The sequence below is a fragment of the Bos indicus genome, chromosome 3, assembly GCF_029378745.1.
Source record: "Bos indicus isolate NIAB-ARS_2022 breed Sahiwal x Tharparkar chromosome 3, NIAB-ARS_B.indTharparkar_mat_pri_1.0, whole genome shotgun sequence".
NCBI lineage: Eukaryota > Metazoa > Chordata > Mammalia > Artiodactyla > Bovidae > Bos > Bos indicus.
Window position 1 is genome coordinate 21,510,983 of NC_091762.1, and position 25,835 is coordinate 21,536,817.

General features: G+C 42.5%; 3 non-coding genes and 1 pseudogene across 3 annotated transcripts; 2 read left to right on the forward strand and 2 right to left on the reverse strand.

Annotated features, from left to right (window-relative positions):
- The first annotated feature begins 3,815 nt into the window (after window positions 1–3,815).
- Window positions 3,816–4,337, forward strand: LOC109557021 (large ribosomal subunit protein uL23 pseudogene; annotated as a pseudogene).
- Window positions 4,338–12,376: 8,039 nt separating this feature from the next.
- On the reverse strand, window positions 12,377–12,449 carry TRNAG-CCC (transfer RNA glycine (anticodon CCC)). Its single transcript has one exon. It is a non-coding gene; the product is annotated as a tRNA-Gly (tRNA).
- Window positions 12,450–22,310: 9,861 nt separating this feature from the next.
- On the reverse strand, window positions 22,311–22,384 carry TRNAN-GUU (transfer RNA asparagine (anticodon GUU)). Its single transcript has one exon. It is a non-coding gene; the product is annotated as a tRNA-Asn (tRNA).
- A 687-nt stretch (window positions 22,385–23,071) lies between these two features.
- Window positions 23,072–23,143, forward strand: TRNAH-GUG (transfer RNA histidin (anticodon GUG)). Its single transcript has one exon. It is a non-coding gene; the product is annotated as a tRNA-His (tRNA).
- Window positions 23,144–25,835: the final 2,692 nt, after the last annotated feature.

Genomic DNA, 25,835 nt, shown 5'->3' on the forward strand with positions numbered 1-25,835 from the left:
ATGCCATCCAACCATCTCATCCTCTGTCATCCCCTTCTCCTCCTGCCTTCAATCTTTCCCAGGGTCAGGGTCTTTTCAAATGAGTCAGATCTTCTCATCAGGTGGCCAAAGTATTGGAGTTTCAGCTTCAGCATCAATCCTGCCAATGTATATTCAGGACTGATTTCTCAAAAGGAATTCCCCAAGATGAATACTTGCACAGGTTGTGTGACTTGCCTGTAACAGAGGGAAAGAGGAAATAGCAGTGGATTTCTTTCTTTCTTTCTTATTAGCTTTGCTTTTAAAAAACAAAAACAAAAACCCTTTAGTTCCTCACTTCAGCCCACATTCATTTCAATACCATATGCATCATCAAGCATTATACAGACATTGCAGGGGCATGGGGGGAAGCCAGGTACAGAGTGTTGGACAGGTACATCTGGTATTAACTGAAAGGATGAAAAGGAAAATCAGTGAGAGGGTCAAGGTGAAGAGCATTCATTTGAATGACATGAAGATAATCCATAATTAGTAAGGAGGCCTTTAAGAGTAATTAAAATTCTGAGTATCAGCTGTATTGCTCTATGTGGGATTTCACAATTTCCTAATTATTTTTTTAAATATTTATTTATTTATTTGGCTGCACCAGGTCTTGGTTGCAGCATGCAGGATCTAATTCCTTGACCAGGGATCAAACCTGGGCCCCCTGCATTGGGAGAACTGAGTCTTAACAACTGGACCACCAGGGAAGTTCCCCAAGTTTTCTAATTATTATTCAAATATTTCTCATAGATTCTTAACTAGAATGTGAACTCTGTGAGGCTAGAGACAGTGCTGTAGGACCCAACATACAGTAGACAATAAAGCATACACACCAGAGTAGGCAATTAGTTCATTCTTAGAACCATGTAATCTTAATGCTGGACTAGACACTGATGGTCATCTACTCCATGTGATGTCTGAATCTCCTCACTACTAAGTGATCTTCTACAGGCTGTCTTTCAAACTCTGTTCCTTAGAGATCCTATAAAGTGTCAGAGGAGGTGAAGGCAGATATTAGGGAGAAATAGTGTCTCCAGACCTAGGCCTCCTTCAATCAAGTATCTCCACTTTAGTGGGTCTGACACATTTGGGCTTCTCAGATTTCATGTTAACCAAGGTTAAAAGGCATCATGAATGCTACAATCTACCTTATTTTGAAACTGTCTAAGGTAGGGCCATGTTGGACCTTTGTACTCGTCACACTCTGGGTAAACAGAAACGCTGTCTCAGGGGAAGCTGGCCCTGCTGCTGTGGTCCAGCCTTCAGGGGATGAGGAGGGGCCACCCCAGGACAGATGTCACCTGGGTACCAGGCCCTACACAGGGATTCCCACGTCTGATTCATTAGCCTCCCAGCTACAAGCATTTGATTCCTCCCAAGTTAGAGCTCAGGAGAGAGAACATCAAAGAAGGTAAAATAATTTTCTCAAGATGATTCACCTGGAATGAAGCAAAGTCAGAGTTCACATACGCTGAGCTGTGGCCCCACATCTTGAGCTGCTTTACCAAGCCTTGCAGCCTCTTGAGGAAAATATGAGCCTGGGCACACAATAGGAATTCCCTGTGTGTTTGGGAAGGCTCTAAGGACTGTAGGGCTGACAGTCCTCCCATGTTAAGAGTTGCAGTAATCCTCCTAATATTTCAAATATTTTAAAGTTTATCTGGATTCAGTTGTGTAAAAAGGTACATGAAGAGAAAAATATCTGAAAGATATGTGCTCAAATGCTAAGGATGTTGTGTTAAGTTGGAGGGAGAACTAATACACAGTGTTTGCCAAGGCCCCGTTGTAGTACCTTCTAGAGAATTACCCTGCAATCATCACCACTCCCTGAGGAGGTAGATACTAATTTTGTTACCATTACAATGAGGAAATGGAGAAGATAAACAGCTTGGGCTTGAACCCAGGAAGTCTGGCCCCAGGGCACATGCTATTTTTAAAGTCCTCCAGTAACTGTAATTGCTTTCTCTGATAACCTAGTCAAGTAGGTCCAGAGAAGACTGGTCAGAGTGACTTCTTTGACAACTTTCTACCAAACAGCTTATCCAAGGAGAAAAATCTTGCTGACCCCAGACATTTTTTCTTTCTCCCCTTTCCTCTTTTATTTACATTTGGACTTGATGAAAATAATCTAGTGCCTATCCTCCTTCCTATAAAATGGGGAATTGGCATTTGAATTTGTCTGTTATTCCTTTTTTTCCCCACTACCTCCATAAAAATTAGCACATCACCAGAGTCAATAGAATCCTGCCCCCGACGGGCTCCTCCTTCAGACCTGGACCCTTGGATCTAGTGGCTCATGTTTGCTCTGTTCTACTGTTGAACCCCATGAGCAAAATTGAGCTCTTTGGCTTTTACATACTAAGTGTGTTTATTGGACAAGTCTTTTTTCTTCCTCTCATTTGTGCATCGTTACTTTCTCCCATCACTGTGGGATTCTGCTTGTAATTTTAAGAAGTGAACTTCTGGGGATAATCCATGTTGAGTTGTGGTTGACAGGGATCTATTCCCTGTGAGGTAGAAGTTGACAGCTAATCTGGGCTGTGAGGCTTTTTCAATTGCTGCTTGTCCTGAGGATTCTGATATTTCATTAATATGAAATAGTAATACTATAACACGGAGAATGTGTCCACCTCTTGTCTTTCCACAATTTGGTAAAAACCATATAAGCCCAATCAATAGTGGTCAATAACTGCAAAATGGGAATACCTAAAATAAAGATGATCTTAATATACAATGTTCCCCCCACAAATAGATAGCTACACTTAAAAAGAATTGTTACAGGAAGAATGCTGTTGAATGTTTTAGCATGCAACAGGCAGCTCTCTTTCATTGGTATACTCAAGTTCCTAAATAACTGCAAAAATCAAATAAATGATCTTTAAGGATTGTTTAAGTCAGACTATAGAAAGCAAAAGAAAAGCCATTTATATCATTACAGAAAAGCTGAAGTCAGCAATATGAGCACTCTGATAACTCTACTAATCAAGATTGAATACTTCCAGAACTTTGAGCAAGTTCAGTCCTTAATAAAAATGGATGAAAAGCAATGACTTCATGCACAGATTCATACACTGGGGACTCATAAGTGTATCACAGAATTACTCCAGTTTTCAACAATGAGTGTCCTTCAACAGTAAGCAATAGTGTTGTTTAATTGTTTCATTTTGCTTCACTCTCTGGCAAGTGCTTTTACTAGATATCATTGCCTCTGCTTCATCTGAAATAGTGCCCACTAGTTTGATGAAATTTTGCCCTTTTAAAGATTTTCTCAGAAACAAATCTATATGCTTTCTCTTCCTCTGGAGAGAAGAGACAAATTAGGTATCTAAAAATTTAGAGGAGCTACTGCCCCAGTTAGTTTAGGGAAAGTAATAATCATTTACATAATTTTAAATATAAATTTAAAATAAGAAAATTAAGAATTTCTAGAGAAAGAGGTTTATACTTATATTTAAATGCTATATTTCCTGAAGTAAAAATACATTGCTTAATTCCTAACCTGAGAAAATAAAAGATTTCGCTATAGATTCAATTGATGTTCTTGATTAGTTAGCACACACACACACACACACAAAATGAAACATCACAGGTGCATCTTAATACATTTTAAAAATTAAACAATTTAAATATTATATATATTTGAGATGACTCGGAAAAGTTAGAATACTTTAGTAATTTTGATCTAAAAGTGACTATATATTTTCTTTCAGATTTTCTTATAATGTGGAAAATAATAACAGCATAATACTCCACTCTATACAAGTCTTGGGTTTATATTGACTTGAAAATCCTAACTAGCCTTTTCATGAAGATGGCGCCGAAGGCGAAGAAGGAAGCCCCTGCTCCTCCTAAAGCTGAAGCCAAAGCAAAGGCTTTGAAGGCCAAGAAAGCAGTGTTGAAAGGTGTCCACAGCCACAAAAAAAAAGAAGATCCGGATGTCGCCCACCTTCCGGCGGCCCAAAACACTGCAGCTCAGGAGGCAGCCCAAATATCCTCTGAAGAGCGCCCCTAGGAGAAACAAACTTGTCCACTATGCCATCATCAAATTCCCCCTCACCACCGAGTCAGCCATGAAGAAAATAGAAGACAACAACACACTGGTATTCATTGTGGATGTCAAGGCCAACAAGCACCAAATTAAACAGGCTGTGAAGAAGCTCTATGACATTGACGTGGCTAAGGTCAATACTCTGATCAGGCCTGATGGAGAGAAGAAGGCATATGTTCGACTGGCTCCTGACTATGATGCTTTGGATGTTGCCAACAAAATTGGCATCATCTAAACTGAGTCCAGCTGGCTAATTCCAAATATAAAAGTTTTCACTATTAAAAAAAAGAAAATCCTAACTAAATTGCACTTCCTAAATTTCCTATACTGGTTGTACTGGTCAAACTGGCATATGTTACATCCAATAAATATTAAATTATATAAAGTTTTAATTTTATGTGTTCAAATATATTAAATATACTAGATAGGTAATATCTTTAAATGGGAATTAACACTTATAATTCTAGAAACCAGAGTACTCAACTATTCCACTTACAATTTTTGGTAAATATTTTTAGGTGTCATCTAATCTATGATTCCACATATACTAAAAAGTGATTCCAACATTCTCATGTCCCAACTGTGCAGCTTAATTTACAATGTCAAGGTCTAGAGTTCACTTGAAGTGTTTGATTAATATTAAATTAAGTAATTCATAATCTTTCATTGCCAGCAAAGCCCTCTCTCCCCCACTTTCTTTTTCCTCTTTGCCCTAATTTCCTGATAGATTTTGGTTGACAACAGAAATACCACTTTGGCTGGAGAATGCTGTTGTTTTCTGAGTTCACATACCTTTCTATATTTTATAGTTATGTGCCTGGCCTATGGGTATTCTTATGTATTCCTCTGACAAAAGTTCAGCATAGTGGTTTGTGGTTTTCAGGGCTCTGATATATCAGAATCATAACCTTAATTTGGAGCACTGCACAGCTTCTCAAACCTTTTTAAAGCACCACGTTATTTGTTATACATTCATTTTTTGCATGAAATGCTTTTTATCACAGTGATCACTGAAATCTAGCTTCACAAAGAAATTATATCATTGAAGAGAATGTAGCATAATCTAAGGTCAGTGAAGTTTACTGAATTTAAATTACATCTCAAGAAATCTGACTTAAAAAAATGAAGTAGAAAAGGACTGACCACCCCAAATATTGGCAAGATGGAGAACACTGGATGCTCTTCCATTTCTGAAGAATATAAATAAGCTTAACAATGTTGGAAAAAATTTTGCACCAGTTAGAGGTCATGCATACACAGTTACATGCTTGGCCCAGAAATTCAACTTCTTCCTTGGTGGCTCAGACAGTAAAGCGTCTGTCTACAATGCAGGAGACCTGGGTTCCATCCCTGGGTCAGGAAGATCTGCTGGAGAAGGAGATGGCAATCCACTCCAGTACTACTGCCTGGAAAATCCCATGGACAGAGAAGTCTGGTAGGGTACAGTCCATGGGGTTGCAAAGAGTCGGACACGACTGAGCGACTTCACTTCACTTCACCTCACCTATAGTATACGTTTGACCTCTGCTGTCTAACATGAGAGGTACAAACCACTTGGAGCTGTTTAAACACTTGATACGTTGCCAGAGTCACATGTTGTAATGATAATATTTTTATGTGGTAAGTCTCATAAAATGTTAAAACAGATTTATTCTCTTTCATTTTTCTTTAAGAAGAAAAAACATATCTACCAGAAACTTGAAAATTCCATGTGACTGGTATAAAATCTAATAAAGGGAAACCTTATCAAAATGGAATTGGGAGGCTAGAAGGGGAATATATATATGTGTGCATGCTAAGTCCCTTCAGTCTAGTCCAACTTTGTGACTGTGGACTGTAGCCCGCCAGCCTCCTCTGATTTTCCAGGCAAGAATACTGGAGTGGGTTGCCATGCCTTCCTCCAGGGGATTTTCCCCACCCAGGGGTCAAACCCACTTCTCTTATGTCTACTACATTGACAAGCGGGTTCTTTACTACTAGCACCACCTGGGAAGCATATATATATCTTTTTCAGATTATTTTCCGTTATGTGTGTGTGTGTTACCCGCTCAGTCGTGTCTGACTCTTTACAACTCCATGGACTACAGCCGGCCAGGCTCCTCTGTCCTTGAGGTTCTCCAGGCAAGATACTGGAAGGGGTTGCCATTTCCTTCTCCAGGGCATCTTCCTGACCCAAGGATCAAACCCAGGTCTCCCACATTGCAGGCAGATTCTTTACCATCTGAGCCACTAGGGAAGCCCATTTTCCCTTATAGGGTATTACAAAATATTGAGAATAGTTCCCCTATGCTATACTGTAGGTCCTTATTTGTTTCCATATATGTTAATCCCAACCTCCTATTTATCCTGCCCCCACACTTTTCAGCTTTGGTAAGCATAAGTTTGTTTTCTATGTCTGTGAGTCTATTTCTGTTTTGTAAATAAGCTTATTTGGATCTTTTCTTATAGACTCCATGTATAAGTGATATCATATAACATTTGTCTTTCTCTTTCTGGCTTACTTCATTTAGCATGATAATCTCTAGGTCCATCCATGTTGTGGCCAGTAGCATTATTCCATTTTTATATGCCTACTATTACATTGTATGTGTACACCACATCTTCTTTATCCATTGATCTATTTATGGACATTTAGGCTGCTTCCATGTCTTGGCAATTATAAACAGTGTTGCAATGAACATTGGGGTGCATATATATTCTTTTAATTATAGTGTTCTCTGGATATAAGTCCAGGAGTGGGATTGCAGGATCATATGGTAACTCTATTTTTAGTTTTTTAAGGAATCCCCATACTGTTCCCCATATTGATTATACCAATTTACATTCCCACCATAAGTGGAGGAGGATTCCATTATTCCTCAGCCTCTCCAACATTTATTATTTGTAGATTTTTTATGATGGCAATTCAGACCAGCCTGAAGTAATAGCTCATTGTAGTTTTAATTTTCATTACTCTAATAATTAGTGATGTCGAGTATTTTTTCATGTGCCTGTTGTCCATCTGTGTTTCTTATTTAGAGAAATGTCTGTTTAGATTTTCTGACCATTTCTTGATTGGGTTGTCTGGTTTTGTTTTTATTGAGTTCTATGGGCTGTTTGTGTATTTTAGAAATTAATCCCTTGGTTGTATCATTTGCAAATATTTTTTCCCATTCTGCAGGTTCCCATTCTTTTTGCTTTATTTACGTTTTACTTTGGAAACTTAGGAGGTAAAAGACCTGTACTCCCAAAACTGTAAGACACTGATGAAAGAAACTGAAGATGATACAAAGAGATGGAAAGATATATTGTGTTACAGTGACTGTATGACCCAGGGCAATGTATAGATTCAATGTAACTCCTATCAAATTATCAATGGTATTTCCCACAGAACTAGAAAAAAAAGTTTTTAATTGTATGGAAACACAAAAGACCCAGAATAGCCAAAGCAATCTTGACAAAGATAAACAAGCTGGAGGAATCAGCTTCCCTGACTTCAGAACATGCTTCAAAGAAACAGCAAACAAAACAAAAGCAGTATAGTAGTAGCATAAAACAGAATAGAGATCAATGGAGCAGAAGAGGAAGCCCAGAAATAAACGCACACATCTACAGTCAATTCATCATGACAAAGAAGGCAAGAATGCGCAATGGAGAAAAGACAGTCTCTTCAGTAAGTGGTGCTGGGGAAATGACCAGCTATATGTAAAAGAATGAAATTAGATGGACTTCCCAGGTGGTCCAATGTTAAGAGGTGGTCCAGTGGTTAAGAATCCACCTGCCAATGCAGGATACACAGCATTCCTGGTCCAGGAAGATCCCACATGTCGTGGAGCAACTAAGCCAGCATTCTGCAACTACTGACACCCGTACACCTAGAGCCTGTTTTCCACAAGAGAAGCCCGCGATGAGAGGCCCGCATGGTGCAACCAAGAGCAGCCTCTGCTCACTGCAACTACAGAAAGCCCACACCTAGCAATAAAGACCCAGTGGAGTCTAAAAAAAAAAAAAAAAAATGAAATTAGAGCTTTCTCTTAACACCATAAACAAAAAGAGACACAAAATGGATTAAAGACCTAAATGTAAGGCTAAATACTATAAAATTCCTAGGGGAAAACATAGGCAGAACACTCTGACATAAATCTCAGTAATAGCGTTTTGGATCGGTCTCATAGAGTACTGGAAATGGAAACAAAAATAAACAAATGGGACCTAATTAAACTTATAAATTTTGCACAGCACAAGAAAACAAACAAAACTCAGTTTCAAAAAGTTTAAAGCCATTGCCAGAGTAATGCTGATTCTTATGCTTTCGCCTAGGCGAGGAGACAAAGTCAATTCAAAATACTGTGATAATTTGGCTACTGTCAGATTTACGCCTCTCCTTCACTATCAGATATCTGATTACTTATGTGCTCACAACCATTATCTTATGCTGACGTCCAACTGTTAATACTGTGTCAAAGAGAAAGCAAAGCGTTCATGATCAAATCTGCTCTTTTAGGAACAATTATGAGCCAAGGAAGGAGGGGTTAAACTGAGAAATCCTGATGTGGAAGGTAGTTCAATTAGGCTTAACTAACTTGGACTGAAAGGAGATCAAACCAGTCAATCAGTTAAAGGAAATCAACCCTGAATATTCAAAAGGACTGATGCTGAAGCTGAAGCTCCAGTACTTAGGCCACCTGATGCAAAGAGCTGACTCATTGGAAAGACTCTGATGGTGGGAAAGATTGAAGACAGGAGGAGAAGGGGACAACAGAGGATAAGATGGTTGGATGGCATCACTGACTCAATGGACATGAGTTTGAGTAAGTTCCCAGAGATGGTGAAGGACAGGGAAGACTGGTGTGCTGCAATCTATGGGGTCACAGAGTCAGACACGACTGAGCAACTGAACAACAACTCAGAGATGCCAAAGGGAGGATACTGGCAGCTATTATACCTAGAAAAGCTGCCATATTCATTTCACAATTAAACTTTCAAGAATTGATAGAATGGGACTTCCCCAGCAGTCCAGTGGCCAAGACTCTGAGCTCCCAATGCAAAGGACCTGGGGTTCGATTCCTGGTCAGGGAACTAGATCCCACATGCCACAACTAAGACCCAGTTCAGTCAAATAAATAAATAAGAAATAAATAAAATATTTTTTAAAAAAGAATTGATGGAGTGTCCACATATTGCCAACCCTATTTACCGGATTAGCTGTTCAGCTTTGCCAGATCAACCCATCCAGACTAGCTGTTTGGTGACTTCCAGCTCAACTATTCCAAAGAAAAGAAAAACCAGAACTCCCCATTTCCAAACATTTTGTGTGTGTTTTTTTTTTTCTTTCTTTTCTCTTTTCTGGCTCTTTTATAAATCCTGTTTTTGGCTCTGCTTAATGACAATATTCTAATAACTCTAATTTTTCTGAATAAATATGTGAGATAACTCATTCAAAATCTCTTTACTACTAATATAAAAGTATAATTTTTATATTAATGTCTATACACACTACATAGGTATCTTTGACATTTGTTCTAGAGTGGAAATTTTCCTTTCATGGAAAACTTAGCCTTTGAACTGTTGGAACACTAGTACCTCTTAGTCTTTAAATAAAGCCAGTTTCTGGTTAGTGTGTGGGTAACAAGTACATCATAATTCTCTCTGTGTCTATATCACTTTGCTTTTCCAATGTGCTCCTCATGTCTCAGCCTCTGTTCCTGGTAGATCTGGGAGGCCTGTTGTGCTTTTACTTTGCTCCATAATGCTCTATGCTCTTAGGAGGGACTTGTGGAATGATGAAGTAAAGGCCTCCAGAGTGGAAGTCCCTTGGGTGCTGAGCTTCCCTGGGCTTGGTTGTTTGGCTCCCATTGAAGGTCAAGACCTTTTCAGGACCACTCAAGCCCTACTGTAAACCTTTTTTTGTATTGTCCTCTAAGGAAGTTGTTTCTCTGATTCTGCAGCCTTTTCGATTTTGCAGTCTTGTCTGAGTAATAAAGAAATAGCTTTGAAAAATTCAGTAAATCCCAGTTCTTGGCAATCGAAAGCACTGTCCAGGGGATGGGACAAAGTTCTACCACTGTCCAGCTATTGCTGACATGACTGCCTTACCCTTGTTCCAGGTGCCTTCCAGAACAAGGAAACCCCTGCAGTATATAGCACTGGGCCTACACAGTGCTGCAGCAACATTAGTCAAAGGTGGGAGGAAAGGAGGGAAGCAGTACCACAGAGGCAGGGCTTGTTACCATCAAGGCAGCTCAGACCCCATCTGTGAGACAGCAAGACAGGTGAGGCTCTTGGTCCCTTGGTGAAGGTGTAGGGATCTATGAGGAAGCAAAGGCTGCTGCAGAGCTGCCCCTAGAGATGCTGGGGATGAACTGACATCTGGCTGTATCTAACCAGATGGAGAAAGGCATTGAAAATTGTTGGTAGACGTGAGATCTTACGAAAACCCATTTATTGCTACAGGGAAATACAGCAGATGGCTTTACAGCACACTGGTTATTCTCTACCCTGTGCTGTCCTACAGTGTAGCCACCAGCCATATATAGGTATTTAAATATAAATTAACTATGTAATATGAAGTAAAAAAAGAACTATGCAACATCTCCACAGTCGTCGTGTTTTAAGCACTCAACTATCACATCTGTCCAGCAGCCACTGTATTAGAAAATGCAGATCTAGGCCATTCATCTAGTGAATTGGTACACGTAAGATTTTTAATTCCAAGGTTCTGTCTTCTTACTCAACATTATTGACATTTTATTCCATTTCCTTCATCTGTAGTACCAGTAGTTTGTGAGTCTGTACTGATCCGTGTGCCGTCCCTGAGCTTCAGTTGCAAGGACGAATTTAGCGTGTCGCTTGGCTGCTATGAAGAGCCTTCGGTGCTCTAGGGGCTACTACAGGGCAGTGGTAAACCAGGCACAACCAGGGTTTTCTCACAGTGATCACTCCAGCCCCACTGCTGCTCTAGGTTCCTCTAAAGGCTGCCCTTGCCCAGGCCTCCTGGGAATGTTTGTGCAAACTCATGAGCTCCACTTATTAACTCTGTTATTAACCATAGTAACACCTGCTTTCTTTTTATTTAATTTTATAATTACATCCTGCTTGTGGCAATTGATAGTAGCAGTTCAGTTGTGGTTGTGGTTATTCAGTCGCTCAGTGGTGTCTGACTCTGAGACCCCCATGGACTTCAGTATGCCAGGCTTCCTTTCAGTTAAGATAATGAGATATAATTAATTTTCAAAACAAAATTTCTAAATGAAAAATGTGAATCCAAGTATGGGAAATGTCAGGTAAAGATACATGAATGTGGCTAAATATTAAAGTGATGTCTTCATTAATGAACTGTAAAAACATGCTTTTGTCTGATTTTTGTTGGATGTCTTCCTACTTCTTTTCCCTTTGGGAGCACTCCCTCTCCCTGAAGTCAAGATAGGCAGGAATGCTTAGCTGTCCCCTCTACCCTTTGAACACAGAAGGCACTGCTACCTCTTTTTCCTATGAGCTCCTTTGGGAATGCCCTTGTTTCAGACCAGGAGATTCAAGGCCCATAAACACTTCTGGTTGGGAGGTGTGATTGAATCATCTCCAGAGTCAGGGAATCTGTTTCTGGGGAAAGATTTTGTTTTACTAGAGGTTTTGTTTTAGAGGTTTTAGAGGTTTTGTTTACTCTCTCTCTCCTTTTCTTCTTCTTTTCAGTAATTGGTTGTGAGTAATCGTAGGCCTTCCTTTCAATATTCTTCTCTTTGAAACCTTGAGGTTGATCATAAAGGAGGAAATGCAAACCTTAGTGAAGTCTTCTCAGTGACCACTGAGCATGAAGGCCAAGGGGAAGGGCTCTGGAGGCAAACTGCCTAGGTCTGAGTGCTGGCTCTCTCCATCACTGAGGTGCACGCTAGTTGCTTAAGTCCTGTCCAGCTCTTTGTGACCCTATGGACTGTAGCCCACCAGGCTCCTCTGTCCATGGGAATTCTCCAGGCAAGAATACTGGAGTGGGGTTTTCATGCCCTCCTCCAGGGGATCTTCCTGACCCAGGAATCCAACCCATGTTTCTTACATCTCCTGCATTGGTGGGACCCTTAAATTAGCTTAGCTTGACCTTAAAATTAGCTCAGCCTTTCTGGGCCTCTGCATTTTCATCTGCAGCAAGGGAGTGGTAATAGTCTACATTATCTTTTAGGTTTGTTATGTGGACTTAATAAGTAACTACACAGTAAAGCTCCAAGAAAGCTGGTATTGTTTCCACTTCTTTTTTTTTTTTTTTAATATTTATTTATTTGGCTATGCTGAGTCTTAGTTGTGGCATGCACATTTTTAGTTGCAGCATGTGGGATCTAGTTCCCTGACCAGGGATTGAACCTGGGTCCCCTGCGTTGGGAGCACAGAGTCTTAGCCACTGGGCCAGCAGGGAAGTCCCTTATTTCTACTGCTAACTGTATGTACCACTGCTGACTTTCTACATTCCCCAGAGTAAATTAGGAGTGTTTAATGGTTTGGCTAATCTCCTCTCCCCCATATTAGTGACCACCATCCAGAAACTGGTTGGGTTTGCTGGTGATATAGCTGCAGCTGCAGACTGGATCCAGCTTCACCATATTCTTGGGCCTTGGACAGGCCTGATAATTATTTAGCTCATGATAGACAATATTTTGCACATGCTTCTAGAAAGAACTTTTAGTAACAGTCAGAGTGATCTCACATTTTGAGAAACATTCAAGTATGTACACATGACCCATGGGTTTGTCTGTTTGTTTGTTTGTAAGAAATCAAAGGAGGGAAATATGATTTATCTGGAAGTTGTAGATGATTTCCTCTTTCAGTTATAATGGAGTATTTGTAGCAAAGTAGCTTTCACCCTGAAGGCAACCAAATAAATTCTGGCTTAAAGAAATTCTGTTTGAGGTCTTTGAAGAAATACAGTGCAGCTAGGACCACAGGATCAGCACCAGTGAGAGAGGGAGGCTCATTGGAATGAAACTGGTTCTCTACTTTTTCCTCTCAGGGCATTTGCCAGTTTTCGACAAGGCACAAGCCACCCAGAAGCTGGGGAGAGGGCAACTGCTGAAGGTCAGGGAAAACAGTAACACTTTAAGTAATCTAACAAATCTGGAGAGAACAAATGAGGAGGATGGGAAGGAGGTGGGAGAAAGAAGGAATGGGGAAGGAGGAGAAGAAGGAAGATGAGATGAGCAGGAGGAAGAGAAGGGAGATGAGAAGGAGAGAGGGGAAAAAAAAGGAGAAAAAGAGCCATGAACTATCCAAGTATTCAGACTTGAGGAGCCAAGATCCTGGAGTGTGGTGATGAGTGAACTGGATGCTTGCTTCCAAGCATTTCCTTTCAAGACATCTGCAGATTAAGCCATGTTCATGTAAGAGGTTATGAAGTTGGACAGTGTGGCTGAAAGAGAGTGGAATTTTCAGCAGCAGCATGGTACTAAGGACATAAAAACTGAAGTTCAGAATTCACCCAGAGTCAGGGCCCAGGAAAACCCTCAAAATCTAAGGGACCCTAGCCATCTATAGCATGGCAGTGTGAGCAAACTAGTTATGGACTGAGTCTTCCCTTGAATGCAAGCAAGCTGCAGATCAGCACAAAGACTTAATTGAGGGGATGGGTCTTCTGCTGCCTGCTGGGGCAAAAGGGTTAACAATATTCAGGGAAAGATAACATCATGAAATTATGCATCATTTTTCACACAAGAGGTTCATCATTCACTCACAATATTCTAGGACTGAAAAAGAATAGAATGTGTCACGTCTTACTTCTAAAGATGACTCCTTGTATGCATGACATCAGTTTAAGAGCTTCTATCTAAACACTACTTTATATTGTCTTCCAGATTTTCTAATGATGTGGAAAATATTGGTAGCACAGTATTCTAGTGTGCACACATGTTGGATTTAATCAAAATTGTCATGGCACTGAACTGCCTAAATTTCCTCTTTTGATTTTACTGATCCAGTTAGCAAATTTTCAGTTCAGTTCAGTCTCTCAGTGAGTCAGTTCCTAGATAGATTGATAAGAAGTCTAGGCGTCCCCATGGAGAGAGGGGTCTGGAATTCTCAAGGGGGAAGAAAGGAAAAACTTTTTTTTCCTGTACATTCTTGAGGATTATGTATCCTGTCTGAGGACAGTCTCTGGATTAAACCTTCTGGCTAATCCTGTTATCTTAAAATGTAAATTTTGGGAGTAGGTCTGGTCTTTACAAGGATTATATAACAATAATGTATCCTGCCTGCAGGCAGTCTATGGACTAAACCTTCTAGCTAATCCTGTTATCTTAAAATGTAAATTATGGGACTAGGTATGGTGAGATCTTTATAACCTCCAGACATTCTTTGGATTCACTAGAGAGTATATAATTCCATTGCTAACACTAGCAAGCGGGTACTCTTTCTACCCCCTTCTGATGTCTATGTCAGAAGCTTTCTCTATCTCCTTTATACTTTAATAAAACTTTATTATACAAAAGCTCTGAGTGATCAAGCCTCGTCTCTGGCCCTGGATTGAATTCTTCTCCTCCAGAGACCAAGAATCCCGGCGTCTTTGCCTGATTCAGCAACAACCTTTCATCTGTCATGTCCGACTCTGTGACCCTATGGACTACAGCATGCCAGGCCTCCCTGTCCATCACCAACTCCCAGAGCTTGAAGCAAATTTTAGTTCCAATAAATATTTAAGCTCATAAAATCTAAAATTGTGTGTTCCAATAAAATAAAGGCTCCATACAGTATCTTGTAAATAAAGAGGTCTCATAATTCTGTAAAATCATAGGGACCTAATTATGTCAGTTATAGTTGGAGGGTAAACAGTTTTAGGTATCACCCAACATGTGATTCTAACATGCATTTCTCTGTTATGATTCAGTTTTAGTTGCAATTCTAAGATCTATTGTTCTCTTTAAGTTCTTTGGCTGATATTAAATTGAGTTCATTAACATATAATCTTTGCCCAGAGAATATCTACTTAAGACAGGAAAAGCCAACACTGTGTTACTATAGTGCTGAGGCATGTTTTCGTAGACTGCTGAGTGGTCAAATTTGCACGGGTTGAGAGCAGGTGTGGGTACATGTAGGGGATGTGGTGAACACGGCCAATATGTCATTTGAAGGCAGGTAGAACACATGGTATATCTGCTCCAGGAAGTAAGGAGATCTGCTGTGTTTCTCAGGTCTTGGATTTTTAAAAAATCCTAGTTCTTGCTTACCTCCATAGAAATGAAGTCATATCCATTTTCCCATTCTTTGCTATCCCTCCCTTGTTTCTCTCAGAGCACCTGTCATTAGGCTCTGGCAGGTGGTTGAGACTGATTGTGCTTCCACAGGGCTGCCCCTTTTTCATGCCTCGATATGGGCACAGTGGGAGCAGGGCCATTGGGTTTGTTTACAATTCTGCTGGGCCCCAGTAACTGTTACCCAAACCCATGGGGGTTCTTCTGTCCTTACTCTTCTCTGTGCCAAGAATCAGGCCAATGAAAACTATGAGCATGGGTCAGATATTTAGCAGATTTTCCAGCAGGCTGTGAAGGGGATTCCTTGGCACATTTTTCCCACTGCTTTTTCCTCCTGTCCTTCAGCCCTCTCCCGGGACTTGAGCCCGACCAAAACCCAGGATGCCCGACTTCAGCACCTAATGAAGCTCAGGCTCTGATGTCTCATTGCAAAAATTCAGCGAGAGACAAAGCGATAAGAGTTGGACTTGTTAAGATGCAAAAGTAGGAAGTCAAGAAACACCTGGAGTAACAGGCAAATTTGGCCTTGGAATACGGAATGAAGCAGGGCAAAGGCTAATAGAGTTTTGCCAAGAAAATGCACTGGTCATAGCAAACACCCTCTTCCAACAACACAAGAGAAGACTCTACACATGGACATCACCAGATGGTCAACACTGAAATCAGATTGATTACATTCTTTGCAGCCAAAGATGGAGAAGCTCTATATAGTCAACAAAAACAAGACCAGGAGCTGACTGTGGCTCAGATCATGAACTCCTTATTGCCAAATTCAGACTTAAATTGAAGAAAGTAGGGAAAACCACTAGACCATTCAAGTATGACCTAAATCAAATCCCTTATGATTATACAGTGGAAGTGAGAAATAGATTTAAGGGCCTAGATCTGATAGATAGAGTACCTGATGAACTATGGTTGGAAGTTCATAACATTGTACCGGAGACAGAGATCAAGACCATCCCCATGGAAAAGAAATTCAAGACAGCAAAATGGCTGTCTGAGGAGGACTTACAAATAGCTGTGAAAAGAAGAGAAGCCAAAAGCAAAGGAGAAAAGGAAAGATATAAGCATCTGAATGAAGAGTTCCAAAGAATAGTAAGAAGAGGTAAGAAAGCCTTCCTCAGTGACCAGTGCAAAGAAATAGAGGAAAAAACAGAATGGGAAAGACTAGAGATCTCTTCAAGAAAATGAGAGATATAAAGGGAACATTTCATGCAAAGATGGGCTTGATAAAGGACAGAAATGGTATGGACCTAATAGATGCAGTAGATATTAAGAAGAGGTGGCAGGAATACACAGAAGAACTGTACAAAAAAGATCTTCATGACCAAGATAATCATGATGGTGTGATCACTCACCTAGAGCCAGACATCCTGGAATGTGAAGTCAAGTGGGCCTTAGAAAGCATCACTATGAACAAAGCTAGTGGAGGTGATGGAATTCCAGTGGAGCTATTTCTAGTCCTGAAAGATGATGCTGTGAAAGTGCTGCACTCAATATGCCAGCAAATTTGGAAAACTCAGCAGTGGCCACAGGACTGGAAAAGATCAGTTTTCATTCCAATCCCAAAGAAAGGCAATGCCAAAGAATGCTCAAACTACCGCACAATTGCACTCATCTCACACGCTAGTAAAGTAATGCTCAAAGTTCTCCAAGCCAGGCTTCAGCAATACGTAAACCGTGAACTTCCAGATGTTCAAGCTGGTTTTAGAAAAGGCAGAGGAACCAGAGACCAAATTGCCAACCTCCACTGGATTATCAAAAAAGCAAGAGAGTTCCAGAAAAACATCTATTTCTGCTTTATTGACTATGCCAAAGCCTTTGACTGTGTGGGTCACAATAAACTGTGGAAAATTCTGAAAGAGATGGTAATACCAGACCACCTCACCTGCCTCTTGAGTAACAGTTAAAACTGGACATGGAAGAACAGACTGGTTCCAAATAGGAAAAGGAGTTTGTCAAGGCTGTATATTGTCACCCTGCTTATTTAACTTATATGCAGAGTACATCATGAGAAATGCTGGACTGGAAGAAACACAAGCTGGAATCAAGATTGCCGGGAGAAATATCAATAACCTCAGATATGCAGATGACACCACCCTTATGGCAGAAAGTGAAGAGGAACTAAAAAGCCTCTTGATGAAAGTGGAGAGTGAAAAAGTTGGCTTAAAGCTCCACATTCAGAAAACGAAGATCATGGCATCCGGTCCCACCACTTCATGGGAAATAGATGGGGAAACAGTGGAAACAGTGTCAGACTTTATTTTTCTGAGCTCCAAAATCACTACAGATGGTGACTGCAGCCATGAAATTAAAAGACGCTTACTCCTTGGAAGGAAAGTTATGACCAACCTAGATAGCATATTCAAAAGCAGAGACATTCCTTTGCCAACAAAGGTCCGTCTAGTCAAGGCTATGGTTTTTCCAGTGATCATGTATGGATGTGAGAGTTGGACTGTGAAGAAAGCTGAGCACTGAAGAATTGATGCTTTTGAACTGTGGTGTTGGAGAAGACTCTTGAGAGTCCCTTGGACTGCAAGGAGACCCAACCAGTCCATTCTGAAGGAGATCAGCCCTGGGATTTCTTTGGAAGGAATGATGCTAAAGCTGAAACTCCAGTACTTTGGCCACCTCATGCGAAGAGTTGACTCATTGGAAAAGACCCTGATGCTGGGAGGGATTGTGGGCAGGAGGAGAAGGGGACGACAGAGGATGAGATGGCTGGATGGCATCACTGACTCGATGGATGTAAGTCTGAGTGAACTCCGGGAGTTGGTGATGGACAGGGAGGCCTGATGTGACACAGTTCATGGGGTTGCAAAGAGTCAGACAGGACTGAGTGACTGAACTGAACTGAACTGGACTTGTTAAGATTCAGAGAGAAGCGCCACACTCTACAGGGTACAGGCCAAGGAATGTGGCCTGGCTAGATTTTGCGAGAGGGGTGAATTCATATGCTAATGAGTGAGAGGATCATCCCAGTCATTGGGGAACCACCCACTCCTCCATCTTTTGACAATGCCTTGGAGCTGTCCTGCCACCTCTGGCTGTGTCTGCTGGCTTATAGACTGGGGATTAAGGTTTAAATTATGCCCTTGTGCTGTGTCATTCTTTCAAAGGTTGTGCTCTGCCTCCTCCCCTCCTGTTTCATGCTCCTTTCCTCAGCCCCATTCAGGCCCACAATGTTGCCTCTACAATCTTCTGGAGGGACAATCAGAAAATAGCTGGCTTTGGGAGGGAAATACTGTATAATATCCAACCCCTTAATCCTACCCAGCACTGGTCACATTGGAGATCTTGGGGACGCCCAACTCCAGTCTAGGGGTCCCAGAAGGTCATCACACCTTGACCTGCCTAGGGATCTGGTCCTTGAAAGGTTGTCATGCCTCAACCTGCTTGGGGATCCGCCAGTCCTAGGGGTCCCAGGAGGTCGTCATGCCTTGACCTGCCCAGGGACCCAGTTCTTGGAAGGCCGTCCACCTTTACCTGCCTGGGGATTTGATCTCTAGGAGGCTGTCACACCTCAGCCTGCCTGGAGATCTGCACCCTGACCCAGGGACGAATCTGCACCCTGACCCGGGGACCACTGGCTCTCAGGTTTCAACAGTACTGGGTAGAATAAGCTTCAGAAAGACTCAACCCTAAGGAAGTCCACCCATGGAAACAGAAGGAAGCCTATTACTTGTGGGACTGTGCCCAGTCTCAGCAATAACTCAGGAGCCCAACAAGAACCCCATTGCCTTTCTGGAAAGGCTAAAAGAGGCCCTCCAAAAGTTTACCAATCTGGACTTAGGCTCTTACAAGGGACAGGTGATCTTAAAGGACAAATTCTTGTCCCAATGTGCATCAGATATCAGAATTAAGTTACAACAGCTATAGCAGCAGGACCCTGCTGCCTCTTTAGATGAGATGGTCCAGACAGCCACCAATACCTTTTATAACAGAGAACAGGAAAAGGAGGCCAAGGCCCAGGAGAGGGAGAGAAGGAAAGAGACAAGGCATGCCCAGATGCTGGCCACCCTCCAGAGAAGCTCTATGGCAAACCCCGAGTCCTTGAAGGACAAGGCAGAGGCAAATGCCTAATCTGTAGACAGGAGGGACATTGGGCAAAAGAGTGTCCAAACCATGACAAGTCTCCTAGAATGGCTTGCCACAAATGCCATCAACTGGGACATTGGGCGGCACTCTGCCCTCGGGACCCAAGAGCCTCAAGGTCAAGTGCCAAGCCTTCCCTCACAATGGTTCAAGAGGACTGAAGCGGCCCACTCCAGCCAGCCCGCCTGTCACAGATAAGCATCACGGGACTGGAGCCAAGGGTGCAACTGGATGTGGCAGGCAGGTCCAAGAATTTCTTGGTTGACACAGGGGCTATCTACACAAGGGGCTGCCTTAATCTCCTACTCCGAAGCTTTCTCCTCCCAAACCTGTACCATTTTGGGTGCTACAGGGAAAACAACTACTAAAAGATTCACCCGAGCACTTCTTTGTTGCTGGGATGGACAAATATTTTCCCACCAGTTTCTGGTGGTCCCTGAGTGTCCTGGTCCCTTAACGGGAAGAGGCATACTCACTAAACTGGGGACCACCCTTGTGATGGGAAGCTTTTCAGCCCCTAGAGACCTGCAGCTCCTGGTTACTACTGAAGAACCCATTACACCTTCTCGAATAGAGAGGGACCAAAAATTATGGGAAGACAAAATTAGCCCCCAGGTGTGGGACCAGGGGATTCCTGGACGAGCCCACCAAGCTGAACCGGTCATCATTGTTCTCCGAGATCCCACTTGGTTTCCTAACCAGAAACAATGTCCCCTCAGAAGAGAGGCTCAGGAGAGACTACAGCCTTTAATAAATAAATTCCTTGCTTGTGGGCTATTGGTCCCCACCAGTTCACCAGTTCACCCCACCCAATCCTCTCAGTAAAGAAAAAAGACAGAAGCTGGAGAATGGTTCAAGATTTCCGGATCATAAATGAAGCTGTAGTCCCCCTCCATCCCACACTACCCAATCCCTATGTAATCTTAGGAGAAATCCCACCCAGGGCCAAGTGGTTTACAGTCTTGGATTGCAAAGATGCATTTTTTTGCATCACTTCAGTTCATTTCAGTCGCTCAGTTGTGTCCGACTCTTTGCGACCCCATGAATCGCAGCATGCCAGGCCTCCCTGTCCATCACCAACACCCGGAGTTCACTCAGACTCACATCCATCAAGTCAGTGATGCCATCCAGCCATCTCATCCTCTGTCGTTCCCTTCTCCTCCTGCCCTCAATCCCTCCCAGCATCAGCGTCTTTTCCAATGGGTCAACTCTTTGCATGACGTGGCCAAAGTACTGGAGTTTCAGCTTCAGCATCATTCCCTCCAAAGAATGGACTGGTTGGATCTCCTTGCAGTCCAAGGGACTCTCAAGAGTCTTCTCCAACACTACAGTTCAAAAGCATCAATTCTTCAGTGCTCAGCTTTCTTCACAGTCCAACTCTCACATCCATACATGATCACTGGAAAAACCATAGCCTTGACTAGACGGACCTTTGTTGGCAAAGGAATGTCTCTGCTTTTGAATATGCTATCTAGGTTGGTCATAACTTTCCTTCCAAGGAGTAAGCGTCTTTTAATTTCATGGCTGCAGTCACCATCTGTAGTGATTTTGGAGCTCAGAAAAATAAAGTCTGACACTGTTTCCACTGTTTCCCCATCTATTTCCCATGAAGTGGTGGGACCGGATGCCATGATCTTCGTTTTCTGAACGTGGAGCTTTAAGCCAACTTTTTCACTCTCCACTTTCATCAAGAGGCTTTTTAGTTCCTCTTCACTTTCTGCCATAAGGGTGGTGTCATCTGCATATCTGAGGTTATTGATATTTCTCCCGGCAATCTTGATTCCAGCTTGTGTTTCTTCCAGTCCAGCATTTCTCATGATGTACTCTGCATATAAGTTAAATAAGCAGGGTGACAATATACAGCCTTGACAAACTCCTTTTCCTATTTGGAACCAGTCTGTTCTTCCATGTCCAGTTCTAACTGTTGCTTCCTGACATGCATACAAATTTCTCAAGAGGCAGATCAGGTGGTCTGGTATTACCATCTCTTTCAGAATTTTCCACAGTTTATTGTGATGCACACAGTCAAAGGCTTTGGCATAGTCAATAAAGCAGAAATAGATGTTTTTCTGGAACTCTCTTGCTTTTTCCATGATCCAGCGGATGTTGGCAATTTGATCTCTGGTTCCTCTGCCTTTTCTAAAACCAGCTTTGTTCGTAGTGATGCTTCCTAAGGTCCACTTGACTTCGCATTCCAAGATGTCTGGCTCTAGGTGAGTGATCACACCATCGTGATTATCTGGGTCATGAAGATCTTTTTTGTACAGTTCTTTTGTGTATTCTTGCCACCTCTTCTTAATATCTTCTGCTTCTGTTAGGTCCATACCATTTTTCTCCTTTATTGTGCGCATCTTTGCATGAAATATTCCCTTGGTATCTCTAATTTTCTTGAAGAGATCTCTGGTCTTTCCCATTCTATTGTTTACCTCTATTTCTTGGCATTGATCACACTACGCATTGTAAACACCATGTGATAGAGCAATTGCCTTTCCAGGACTTGTCGCTACAGAAGACCTTGTACAAGGGGCCAACGAGGTATGTACAAGGATGATGTACATACATTGTACAACGATATATGTACAGTAATGTACAGCATTATTTGTAACCATGAAAGCAGATGGAAAGTGTTAAATAAATAGTATTAGCAGTACGCGCAAAAAAAAAAAAAAAAAAAAAAAGACAGTAGTAACTCCCTCGTTAAAAGCAATTCAGAAAGGAACTATGACATCTCAGGAATTTCCAGGGGACCTATTTTTCAGATGAGTTCTTCTATCCAGCTCAGTGATGGCCTTCTGATCCCGCCTTATGTCCCTGTGAGGTGGACAGGAAAGAGGAGCCAAGAGGGTAGGAGTGAAGGGGCCCTTTCCCGCCTTCACAGTAGAGGATGGGTAGAAAAGAAAAAGAAGCGAAAAGCTTTCACGTTCTAGAAAGGTGTAAGCGGAAGGCGTCCCTGGGTGGGCTCGAACCACCAACCTTTCGGTTAACAGCCGAACGCGCTAACCGATTGCGCCACAGAGACTAACGAACGACCTTCGCCTCTCAATGCCATAGAGAAGAAACGTAGCCGTTCCACGCCAGGCAGAGTCACACGCCTTTTCGTGGACAACGACACCGGCTCAAACCCTCGGACAGCCGGAGAACTGACTTCGACGCAGCGCGCTGATGCTCGTGGGGAAGCCGGGAGTCGGGCGATTCCGAAGCCAGAAGGGCAGCGGTTCATCCCCGCGGCGCCTGGTTCCACACCCGCCGCAGATGCAGCGCCCCCGAGACGCCTCGGGCCTGAGCCGAAGGAAGCTGAACCCCCGGTGGGCCCTGTGACGGCTCTCCGATTGCTTCGCTGGCGCCGCCCTCCCTCCTCTGGTCCGCGGTCGGTGGGGCGGGAGCGGGAACCAGGGGGTGCGGAGGTCGGTCCTAAGGGACAAACGCGACGTGCCGGGAAAGAAGCCGGCGAGGTGGGGATCAGGATAAAGAGACTTCCCAGGAGGTCTGTGCAGAGGCACGTGCCCGTTTGGGGAGGCAAGATTTGGTTTCTGTTTTGATTTAGTCACCATGTATCAAAATTGAGAGGAAGGGACTGGATAAGAGAGCAGAGACGAAAGAAAGTCTATGAATACCTGTTGTCGTCCAGCAACAGCGCAGTGACGGGAAGGAATTTACGTCCGCCTTGTAAGAGCAAGGGCTGCGACGGCGGCAGGAGCCGTGGCGCGCCGTGATCGTATAGTGGTTAGTACTCTGCGTTGTGGCCGCAGCAACCTCGGTTCGAATCCGAGTCACGGCACTCTCATCCGTCACTCCTGACGGCTGCTTCCCTTTTACTTCGGCTGGAAACTTGCACAATTGTAACCCCATAGAGTACTCGTCTCAACGTTCTCATCCCTGGTCTGAGCAGAAGGAAACTGAAGGCGGTGGTTTCTCCTTTTCTGCTGCTGTGACATAGGGAAGCCCAGCAAGGAGCCTCCTGTGCTGTAATCGGTGGAACGCATCGTTTCTTTGTTACTCAAGACGGGCAGGATAAAGACCCGATAAAACTTGTAGCAGATAGGCGACTCCTCCTCCCTAGACTTGTTTTGCCGGTTTCTTCTGGGCTCCTGGGAATCTCTGCTCCGAGGACTTTTTCAGTCCTTGGCCATTGTTCCCTTCCTAGTCCTCGTACTAACCTCTCTAGTGCCCTTCGTTTTACACTCTCAAGGATCTTAAATGCCTGTGGGCCGCCACTCACTAGACAAACGGTATCCATCAGGCCGGGACTACTGGAGGAACTTAACAATCACCGCTTATAAGTGATGAAGAACGGTGACTACAGCACCCTCTGCTCTGACAACCAACTAGTGGAAACAGCGAACATGTGATTCCTCCGCCTGACCACAGCTTTGCTGGCGACAGACAGGAACCTTATACTGAGAGCAGGACCCAAAGCGGGGAGTTTCGGTCAATCACAAATGGAGATCAGACTTGAAGATTCCCCTAGTAAAGGAAACTGTTAGTTGTGCATGCAAAAGCTACCTTAACTTATTTTGCAAAATGAGTGAAACTTACCTTGGGCCATTCTTGTTTATGCCTCTGTAAACCATAAACAAAACAAAACTGTTCACAAAAAATGATAGGAGGTAACCACTTTTCACCATATCCCCATCACAAGGAAAACTCTGATATAACCAATCACAGTGAAGAATAAACAGTCATTGCCTCCTCACTGCATAAGCTGCTTTTAACAGTACACCTCTGAGCCTCCTTCCATAATTTGTTGGAACATTCCCTTTTTCTGAACCATCTTTTCGGGCACCGTCAACCTTTACTAATTGTTGTTTCGGTGACCCCGTGTTTTTACTTCTGCTGTATTTGGACTTTGACAGTGCCTCAACATTTTCATCTCTCAGACTGGGCCAACAAGGAAACTCTTCATCATACTATCATTGTCCCCTTTGCCTGAATTTAGTGACAATTCAATCAGCAATGAGGAATCATTAAAATCATTGTCATCGGCCTCTGTTTTGTTTGTTGATCATCACTATCCAGACTCCTTTCATTTGTACGTTTGCCTCTTCTAAAATGTCATGGAAACGCAACCATAGTGGAAATACGCTTTTCTACACCTCTTTATCTGTATAATATCTCTGACTTTATCCATTGTTGTGTAAAGCAGATGTCATTTCTCTTTCATTGTTAAGATGTATGCCATGGCAGTAACACAGCACAGTCTGTTTACCATTCACTCTATAGAGAGCATTTGAGCTGTTTCCAGTATTGACTATTGTGAATGAAGCTGCTTTGAGCATTCTCTCCACAAGAGATGTTGTGGACATAGGTTCTCATTTCCCTTAGGGAAAACAAACAAACAAACAAACAAACTAGGCGAAGAATTGATGGTACCAAAGAGTATCCTTATGAAAATTTTAGCCATGCTACTAAGATTAGTGGTATCTCAGTGTGGTTTTAATATCCATTTCTCTAACAGCTAAAAGCACTGACCGCTCCTTGTATGCTTTGTTGGTCATGTGCACATCATCTTTTCTGATGTACCTGTTCATATCTTTCATCCATCTGAAAAAAGTTGGTTGTATGTTACTTAAAAATAGGACTGCACATCATCTTTTCTGATGTACCTGTTCATTATCTTTCACCCATCTGGAAAAAGTTGGTTGTGTTTTCCTCGAAGATAGGACTTTCCTGATACTAAGAATCTGCCTGTGATGTAGGAGACCCTGGTTGGATTCCTAGATCTGGAAGATCCCCTGGGAAGGGATAGTATCCAGTCCAGTATTCTTGGGCTTCCCTTGTGGCTCAGCTGGTAAAGAATATTACTGGATGGGAGGAGGTCATAATATATTATAATCACGGGGAGGCAGGATTGTAAGCTATCTTTTGTGAATATTTTCTTCCTCTTTGTAGCTTGCTTTTCCACTTTAGTAGCATCTTTGACCGACAAGATATGGTTAACATTGTTGAAGTCTAATGTATCATTTGTCTTGGTTTTATTTTAATACATTATTTGTGTCCTGCTTAGTAAATCTTCGCCTACGACCAAATCACAAAGTATCCTCAAAATGCCTTCTACCATTGACTTTTATGTCTTGGTTTACAATGTAACTCAGACTGATTCTTGTCTGTGAGGTAGAAATAAAGCTGCCTCACCCCCAATATCGAACCTATTTCCTCTCCCTATTGAACTGCTATTCCTGAAAACCCATTCACATATTGAGCTATGGGTTTCAAATCTCTCAAATCAGTCGGTTTTCTATTTGTGTACCCTGATACCACTTGCACATCGCTGATCTACAGGAGGTCACGGTAACTCTTATAGTCAGGCAGAGCCAGTCTTCCCGTTCTGTTCATTCCCACACCGTATGATACATTTTGCACATGTAATGATTCATGCAACCGTCACCCAGGCATTGCTTCCGCCTCTCCTTTTGCTGTGGGACACCAGCCCTTCCTCACAGGTACGGGCTGCCCCTTTGTGGCAAATCTCC